Source organism: Hylobates moloch, unplaced genomic scaffold (genome assembly GCF_009828535.3).
Source record: "Hylobates moloch isolate HMO894 unplaced genomic scaffold, HMol_V3 SCAFFOLD_23, whole genome shotgun sequence".
NCBI lineage: Eukaryota > Metazoa > Chordata > Mammalia > Primates > Hylobatidae > Hylobates > Hylobates moloch.
In genome coordinates, this window is record NW_026652298.1 from 31991736 (window position 1) to 32000178 (window position 8443).

Genomic DNA, 8443 nt, shown 5'->3' on the forward strand with positions numbered 1-8443 from the left:
CCCAGGAGGCGGAGGTTGCAGTGAGCCAAGATCGCGCCACTGCACTCCAGCCTGGGTGACAGAGCGAGACTCCATCTCAAAAAAAAAAAAAAAAAAAAAAAAGAATAGCAGGGGTGGAGGGTTGGCTGTGGGTGGGGAAGTTCTGAAAAATGTTACCGGAATATACTTACCCATTGCTTCTGTGAATATATAAAGACGTATGGCATATAAGATCTTCTGGTGCCGGGCATGGTGGCTCACACTTCTAATCTCAGCACTTTGGGAGGTTAGCTTGAGCCCAGGAGTTTGACACCAGCGTGAACAACATGGCAAAATCCTGTGTCCATGAAAAATACAAAAATTCGCAGGACCTGGTGGCGCTCGCCTGTAGTCCCAGCTACTCAGGAGACTAAGGTGGAAGGATCACTTGAGCCTGGGAGGTCAAGGCTGCAGGGAACCCTGATCATGCCTCTGCACTGCAGCCTGGGAGACAAAGTGAGACCCTTTCTCAAAAAAAAAAAAAAAAAAAAAAAAGATGTTCTTGCACTTTTCTTACGATTTGCTCTACAGTGTGATTAATAACAGTTGCTGTTGCGATAATTCCTGCTATATTTTGACACACAGTGCTGGGAAAAGAAATCCAACATGGAGGCCAGGTGTGGTGGCTCACGCCTGCAATCCCAGCACTTTGAAAGGCCGAGCTGGGCGGATCACCTGAGGTCGGGAGCTCGAGACCAGCCTGGCCAACATGGCGAAACCCTGTCTCTACTAAAAATACAAAATTAGCAGGGCGTTGTGGCACATGCCTGTAATCCCGACTACTCAGGAGGCTGAGTCAGGAGAATCTCTTGAACCTGGGAGGCAGATGTTGCGGTGAGCCGAGATTGCGCCATTGCCCTCCAGTCTGGGAAACGAGCCAAACTCCATCTCAAAAAAAAAAAAAAAAAAGAAAGCCAACGTGGAGATGATTTGTCGGAGGTCTCTGTCAAGGAGACAGGAGGGCAAAAGTTGGTCCTCAGTCATATATGGGTCCAGAGGGATCTGACCTGTTTGAACTGGGCCAAATCGCAAACATTCTGGAGAAGCAGCTTCATTAGGTTTGAACTGCTCACACAGGGGCAGATCACGAACGTCCTGAAGACACAGCTGTGCTGAATTAAGCTGATCGCGGCCTACAGACTTTCTAAGCTGTCAAATGGCCTAAAGGGGGAGGAAAAACCAAACAAACAAAAAAACAAGAAGAAAAGAAATGGCCTAAAGGGGGAGGAAAAAACAAACAAACAAAAAAACAAGAAGAAAAGAAACGTTTTATTCAAGGAATACAGGCCCCTTTAAGCCGTCAGGCCAAAGAGTCATTGAAATGAAACAGCAGTTAGGTTACTTCCCTTTGAATTAATAATCACCTTATTATTATTTTTTTTTTTTTTCAGAGACAGGGTCCGCCTCTGTGGCCCAGGCTGGAGTGCAGTGGCACCGTCACAGCTCACTGCAGCCTTGCCCTCCTGGGCTCAAGTGATCCTCCCATCTCAGCCTCCTGAGAAGCTGGGACTGCAAGCACACACCACCATGCATGGCTAATTTTTAAATTTTTTGTAGAGACAGGGTCTCACTGTGTTGTCTAGGCTGCTCTCAAACTCTTAGGCCCAAGCAATCCTCCGGCTTTCACCTCTGAGTAGCTGGGGCTACAGGTGTGCACCACCACGCCCGGCTAAATTTTTAAAAAGTTTTCAGTAGAGATATATACTCCCCCTATGTTGCCCAGGCTGGTCTCGCACTCCTGGGCTCAAGTAATCCCACTTCAACCTCCCAAAGTGCTGGGATTACAGGCGTGAGTCAGTGCACCCAGCCAAATAATAATCACCTCTTGAAGCCACTTGCTATGTGGCTTCTACAGTTAACTAAGGCCACGTACCCCTAAAATGCCAAATGCCCTACAGTTCACCAAGGTATAGCCAATCACTAGCCAATGTTATTTCTGTAAACCCGTGAGAATTCCTAACAATGTTTGTAATCACCCTCTCTCCTGATTGGTTATTTTTTCTTTAAAAACTTCAGCCTCTCTAATGTCCTCTGGAGCACGCCCCACAGCAAGTTGGAAGTGTGTCCTGGACTGCTGCCCTCAACCTTGACCCAAATAAACTTTATATTAATATTGTCTCAGCTTCTCCCTTTGAGGTTGACAGGTCATGTGTTAATCACAGACTGCGCTACTGTCTTCCGCTTAGGTAAACTTGCAGTAAACCTTTCGAAATCCCTACCTAGTCTTGCCTGGACGGAACAAGTTTTAGCTACTTGCTAGATTTGTTTCTCCCGAATTGCAATGCATAAAAACCCTGATTAAAATGCCTTCCCGGGCCAGGTGCAGTGACTCATGCCTGTAATCCCAGCACTTTGGGAGGCCAAGGCTGGTGGATCACCTGAGGTCAGGAATGCCAGACCAGCCTGGCCAACATGGGGAAACCCCATCTCTACAAAAATACAAAAATTAGCTGGGCATGATGGCGAGTGCCTGTAGTCCCAGCTACTCAGGAGTCTGAGGCGGGAGAATCACTTGAACCTGGGAGGTGGAGATTGCATGGAGCTGAGATCATGACACTGCAATCCAGCCTGGGTGACAGATCGAGACTCTGTCTCAAAAATAAAATAAAATGGGCAGGGCACGGTGGCTCACGCCTGTAATCCCAGCACTTTGGGAAGCCGACATGGGCAGATCACAGGGTCAGGAGTTCGACACCAGCCTGGCAACATGGTGAAACCCCATCTCCACTAAAAATATAAAATTAGCCGGGTGTGGTGGTGCATGCCTGTAATCCCAGCTACTTGGGAGGCTGAGGCAGGAGAATCACTTGAACATGGGAGGCGGAGCTTTCAGTGAGCTGAGATGGCGCCACTGGACTCTACCCTGGATGACAAAGCGAGACTGTGTCAAAAAAATAAAAATAAAATAAATAAAATAAAAAGTCCCTCCCTTTGTTTGTGGCTCCCCAGTGTTGGTTGACAGTGCATGGATGAAATGTATAATCCCTCCTGAGTTCTCCTGCCCTTCAGGAAGGTTTTTTATACATATAGTGGCCTCAGATGCGTTTCTTGATTTGGAGTTCAGGGTGGAACTTGGCAGAATTGAGTGAAGAGGCACCAGTGAGACAGAGGAGGGACAAGAGGATCAACCTTTTTTTTGTTTAATAATGAGGGGGGAAGTGATGGCCTTCTCCCCCTTCCTCCCAGGGTGTCTCCTTAAAAACATAACAGGCCCCACAAAAAGTTGAAGGAGCGAAGAATGTGCCATCCCAAAATATGCTAGATTGGCATATTGATTATTTCGAGTTGAAAACATTGATGAAATTGTGGTTGGTATGTTTGCTTGTTTATTTATTTTGAGATAGAGTCTCATTCTGTTGCCTAGGCTGGAGTGCAGTGGCGCAATCACAGCTCACTGCAGCCTTCACCTCCTGGGCTCAAGCATTTGTCCTACTTCAGCCTCCTGAGTAGCTGGGTCTATAGGTGTGCATCATCACACCCGCGCAAGAGGAAATATACACTTTTTTTTTTTTTTGAGCCAGGGTCTCACTCTGTTGCCAGGCTGGAGTGCAATGGTGTGATCTCAGCTCACTGCAACTTCCGCCTCCTAGATTCAAGCAGTTCTCCTGTCTCAGCCTCCTGAGTAGCTGGGATTACAGGCACACACCACTACGTCCAGCTAATTTTTGTATTTTTAGTACAGAAGGGGTTTCATCATGTTGGCCAGGCTGGTCTTGAAGTCCTGAGCGCAAGTGATGTGCCTACCTTGGCCTCCCATAGTGCTGGGATTACAGGTGTCAGTCACCGTGCTCGGGCACAAGAAAGTGATTCTTCACGAGCAGGAAGGTTGGTTGAGCCCAAGAGTTTGAGACCAGCTAGGCAACGTAGCAAGACCCTATCTCTATAAAAAGAAAAATGAAATAATGAGCTGGGCTTGGTGGAGCGTGACTGTAATCGCAGCTACTTGAGTGGCTGAGGCAAGAGGATGGTTTGAGCCCAGGAATTTGAGGCTGCAGTGAGCTGTGATCATGCCACTGCACTCCAGCCTGCTGACAGAGCAAGAGCAAGACCTTGTCTCTAAAAAAAAAAAAATTAAAAAGGGCTAACTGACCTGTCTCTTTGTGCATGCAGCAGGCCATAAAAATTCCTCTGAGAGGAGGGCTGTCATATACCAGGGTGCGAAAACAGCCCTCCCTCATCACCAGAGACTGGAAATTGGGGACTGTGATGGACCTGAATAAACATACTTCATGAAACAACCTTTATCTTCCACTGTTTGACACCCCCATATATCTCCTAGCAACTCCCCTAGAAAATGTATTGCCCTAGCCAGGTTTTCCTGTGATTTCTTCTCCAATGTATCTAAATAGTATACAAATAGTATACAAGCATCTATCTTTAGCCACTTGTTTGAACTTCACGCTTTTGTGAAGACCCCCATGTACAGGTAAAAGCAATAAAATGTGTATACTTTTGTTAATCTGCATGGTGTCAATTAGGTGTCTAGATCCAGCCAAAGAGCCCACATAGGAGCTAAAGGGGTGTTGGAGGTGACCACTGGCTCCTTTACAAGGTCCAGTCTTTTGATTTCATAGCCCAAAATCATGGGCTTTCGGAGGCCAGGCACGATGGCTCATGCCTATAATCCCAGCACTTTGGGAGGCTGAGGAGGTGGGTGGATCATAAAGTTAGTAGTTTGAGACCAGCCTGACCAACACGGTGAAAACCTGTTTCTACTAAAAATACAAAAATTAGCTGGGCGTAGTGGCATGTACTTGTAATCCCAGCTACTCAGGAGGCTGAGGCATGAGAATCGCTTGAACCTGGGAGGTGGAGGTTGCAGTGAGCTGAGATCACACCACTGCCCTCCAGGCTGGGTGACACAGAGCAAGACTCCATCTCAAAAAAAAAAAAAAAATTATGGGCTTTCTGATCCTTGGAACTGTAAACATGCACCTCCAAGGCTGGCATAGAAGGAGGAGTACAGGAGGCAATCCAGAGATAAGATTTTCTTTTAAATTTTTATTTTTTTGGAGACACGTCTCACTCTGCTGCCCAGGCTGGAGTGCAGTCATTCCATCGTGGCTTACTGCAGCCTCAGGCTCCTGGGCTCAAGTGCTCCTTCTGCTTCAGCTCCCTGAGTAGCTGGGTAATAGACGCGCACAACAAGCCTGGCTAATTTACTGTTTACTTTTTGTAGAGATGGGGTCTTGCACTGTTGTCCAGGCTGGTCTTGAACTCCTGGGTTCAAGTGATACTCTCGCCTCAGTCTCCTAAAGTTCTGGGAATACAGGAGTGAGCCACTGCACCTGACCCAATAAGAGATGCTTCAATTATTCTCTCTTCTACTTTTCTGTAAATTCTGTTCAGATTTTGTCCAGACTATTACAAAACAAAGAAAGAAAGAAAGGAAGAAAGAAAGAAAGAGAAAGAAAGAAAAGAAAGAAAGAAAGGAAGAAAGAAAGAAAGAAAGAAAGAAAGAAAGAAAGAAAGAAAGAAAAAAAAAAAGGAATCAACAGGTCAGAGGCAGACAAGCATTTACTCAGGAATGGGGGTTGCAACCAGGCCCCAGAGACCACCACCCAAGAGGGGCAAGAAAGGCTTATGGGAAATTTTTTAGATGACATAAATTACCAGATTATTTTATTGATGGATTAAACAAAGAAATCGTTAGTCATTAGTGGAAGGGTACATTTGGGTCAGTTAGGAAAAAACTATACAGGGTGTCCCTAAAGTTTAGGACCAGTTTCCTTGTACTGTGTATTGTCAAGAGCATGGTTGTTTGTGAGAGAACTGTTTTTCACAGTTCTTTGTGGGTCTCAAAGTTCACCATTCAATCTAGGCACGGTGGCTCACACTTAAAATCCTAGTACTTTCGGAGGCTGAGGGGGGCAGATTAGCCCAGGAGTTCAAGACCAGCCTGGGCAACATGGTAAAACTGTCTCTACAAAAAATACAAAAAAAATAGCTGGGTGTGGTGGTGCACACCTGTCGTTCCAGTTACTCAGGAGTTTGAGACAGGAGGATCGCATAAGCCTGGGAGATCGAGGCTGCAGTGAGCCTTTGAGCCATAATCATGCCACTGCACTCCAGCGTGGGAGACAGAGACTGTCTCAAAAAAAAAAAAAAGTTCATCATTAGTTCAATATGGGGTCAGTAGCCCAAGATAGATTCTCTGATGTCAAGCCTGGAACAATGCTCTACTCAAACACTCAGTGACCTGTGACAGAGATTCTCTTCTTCACCAAACTCTACTCAGGTTCTACTAAACTCTTTGTCCAGTAGGTTTCAACTTTTGGAGTTCCGTGTTGATAAAAAAAAAAAATTTCAGGCCAGGCATGGTGGCTCACACCTGTAATCCCAGTACTTTGGGAGGTCGAGGCAGGTGGATCACCTGAAGTCAGGAGTTCGAGACCAGCCTGGCCAACATGGTGAAATCCCATCTGTACAGAAAATAAAAAAAATTAGCTGGACATGGTGGTGGGCGCCTGTAATCCCAGCTACTTGGGAGGCTGAGGCAGGAGAATTGCTTGAACCTCCGAGACGGAGGTTGCAGTGAGGCGAGATTGCGCCACTGGACTCCAGCCTGGGCGACAGAGCAAAACTCTTTCTCAAAAAAAAAAAAGAAAAGAGAAGAAATGGAGAAGGAGAGCACATGCTCAAAGCACCTTCTCCCTGAGCGTATGGTGAAGGGGGGTTTTTCAGGTCTCTTAGAACATGTAGGTGGAGACTGGGGGGTGGTGATTTGTGGAAAAAGGTGGGACTTCCCAGGGAAAACTGGAGAATGCACAGTCCCCTTCTTTCTTTTCCACTGGCACTATAATATGCCTAGCAAAGCACATTTCTCCCCATCCCAGGTGAAGATTTTCATACAGTGAAGAAGTGAGGATTCAGGTCCGGGTAGCAGGATGGTAGTGTTTACTAAACAGACTCAGACTTGGGAGCCACAGTTCTTATCCGGTGGCTCGTTTGTGGTTACTGACATCCGGCCTCCATTTCTGTAAGCGAGCACAGCTGCAAGCAGATGTTAATGTCACAAGTTCTGGGGCTTTTTTTTCTTTTTTCTATTCTTTGAGATGGAGTTCCACTCTGTTGCCCAGGCTGTAGTGCAGTGGTGCAATCTCGGTTCACTGCAACCTCCGCCTCCCAAGTTCAAGCAATTCTCCTGCCTCAGCCTCCCGAGTAGCTGGGATTACAGGCATGTGCCACCACACCTGGCTAATTTTGTATTTTTAGTAGAGATGGGGTTTCTCCATGTTGGTCAGGCTGGTCTCAAACTCCGGGCCTCAGGTGATCTGCCCAGCTTGGCCTCCAAAAGTGCTGGGATTACAGGCATGAGCCACCGTGCCCAGCCTATTTTTATTATTTTCTTTTTGAGATAACAGTCTCGTGGCTGGGCACTGTGGCTCATGCTTGTAATCCCAGCACTTTGGGAGGTCGAGGCACGAGGATCACGAGGTCAGGAGATCGAGATCATCCTGGCTAACACGGTGAAGCCCCGTCTCTACTAAAAATACAAAAATTCAGCTGGACTTGGTGGTGGGCACCTGTAGTCTCAACTACTTGGGAGGCTGAGGCAGGAGAACGGCATGAACCTGGGAGGCGGAGCTTGCAGTGAGCTGAGATGGGGCCACTGCACTCCAGCGTGGGCGACAGAGTGAGACTGTGTCTCGAAAAAAAAAAAGAATCTCGCTCTGTCACCCAAACTAGGTTGCAGTGGCGCTATCTCAGCTCACTGCAGTCTCTGCCTCCCAGGTTCAAGCGATTCTCCTGCCTCAGCCTCCAGAGTAACTGAGATTACAGGTGTGTACCACCATGCCCAGCTAATTTTTGTATTTTCAGTAGAGATGGGGTTTCGCCATGTTGGCCAGGCTGCTCTGGAACTCCTGACCTCAGGTGATCTGCCCACCTCAGCCTCCCAAAGTGCTGGGATTACAGGTGTGAGCCACCATGCCAGGCCTATTATCTTTAAACCAAAATTAGGAATGCCTTTGTTCTCCAGATATCAGGATATGTGGACACTCCCTAGTCTGAGTCTGTTCAGTAAACACTATCAACCTGTTCCCTTAACTGTAAACACCTAGAGGCTAGGAATACATTTCATGGAGGGAATGGTGGGTGTAGGTCAATCTGCCATACATGCAGCCACTTCTTCCCAATCAGTGGTCACTTAATCCTCTCCTTGTACCTCAACTTCATTTAGGGGACAATTAACTACTGTAGGAGTGAAAAGGCAATATGTGGCATCTTGGCAACTGAAAAAGCCTCAGAAGCAAGAAAGCCGCTCTGACCCTCCCCTACTTTTTAGTGTGAGAGCCGGCCATAAAGGAATTCTCTGGCCGATTGCAAGTGCCTTTGCAAAAATTATAATTGAGAAAATTATAACAGTGAAAGAGATCTGACCCAACCGACTCCATCTTGCTTCTAACCTCCAAGCTGTCCTTGT

General features: G+C 46.9%; 1 long non-coding RNA gene across 2 annotated transcripts in view; it reads left to right on the plus strand.

Annotated features, from left to right (window-relative positions):
- LOC131382362 (uncharacterized) overlaps positions 1–5449 on the plus strand; it is a 23599-nt gene extending 18150 nt beyond the window's left edge. The window contains exon 4 of one of the 2 annotated variants that reach the window (XR_009211771.1): positions 5368–5449. This is a non-coding gene — a long non-coding RNA (uncharacterized LOC131382362). The remainder of the gene's footprint in view (positions 1–5367) is intronic. The other variant, XR_009211774.1, reaches the window with a different exon arrangement.
- The last annotated feature ends 2994 nt before the right edge of the window (positions 5450–8443 follow it).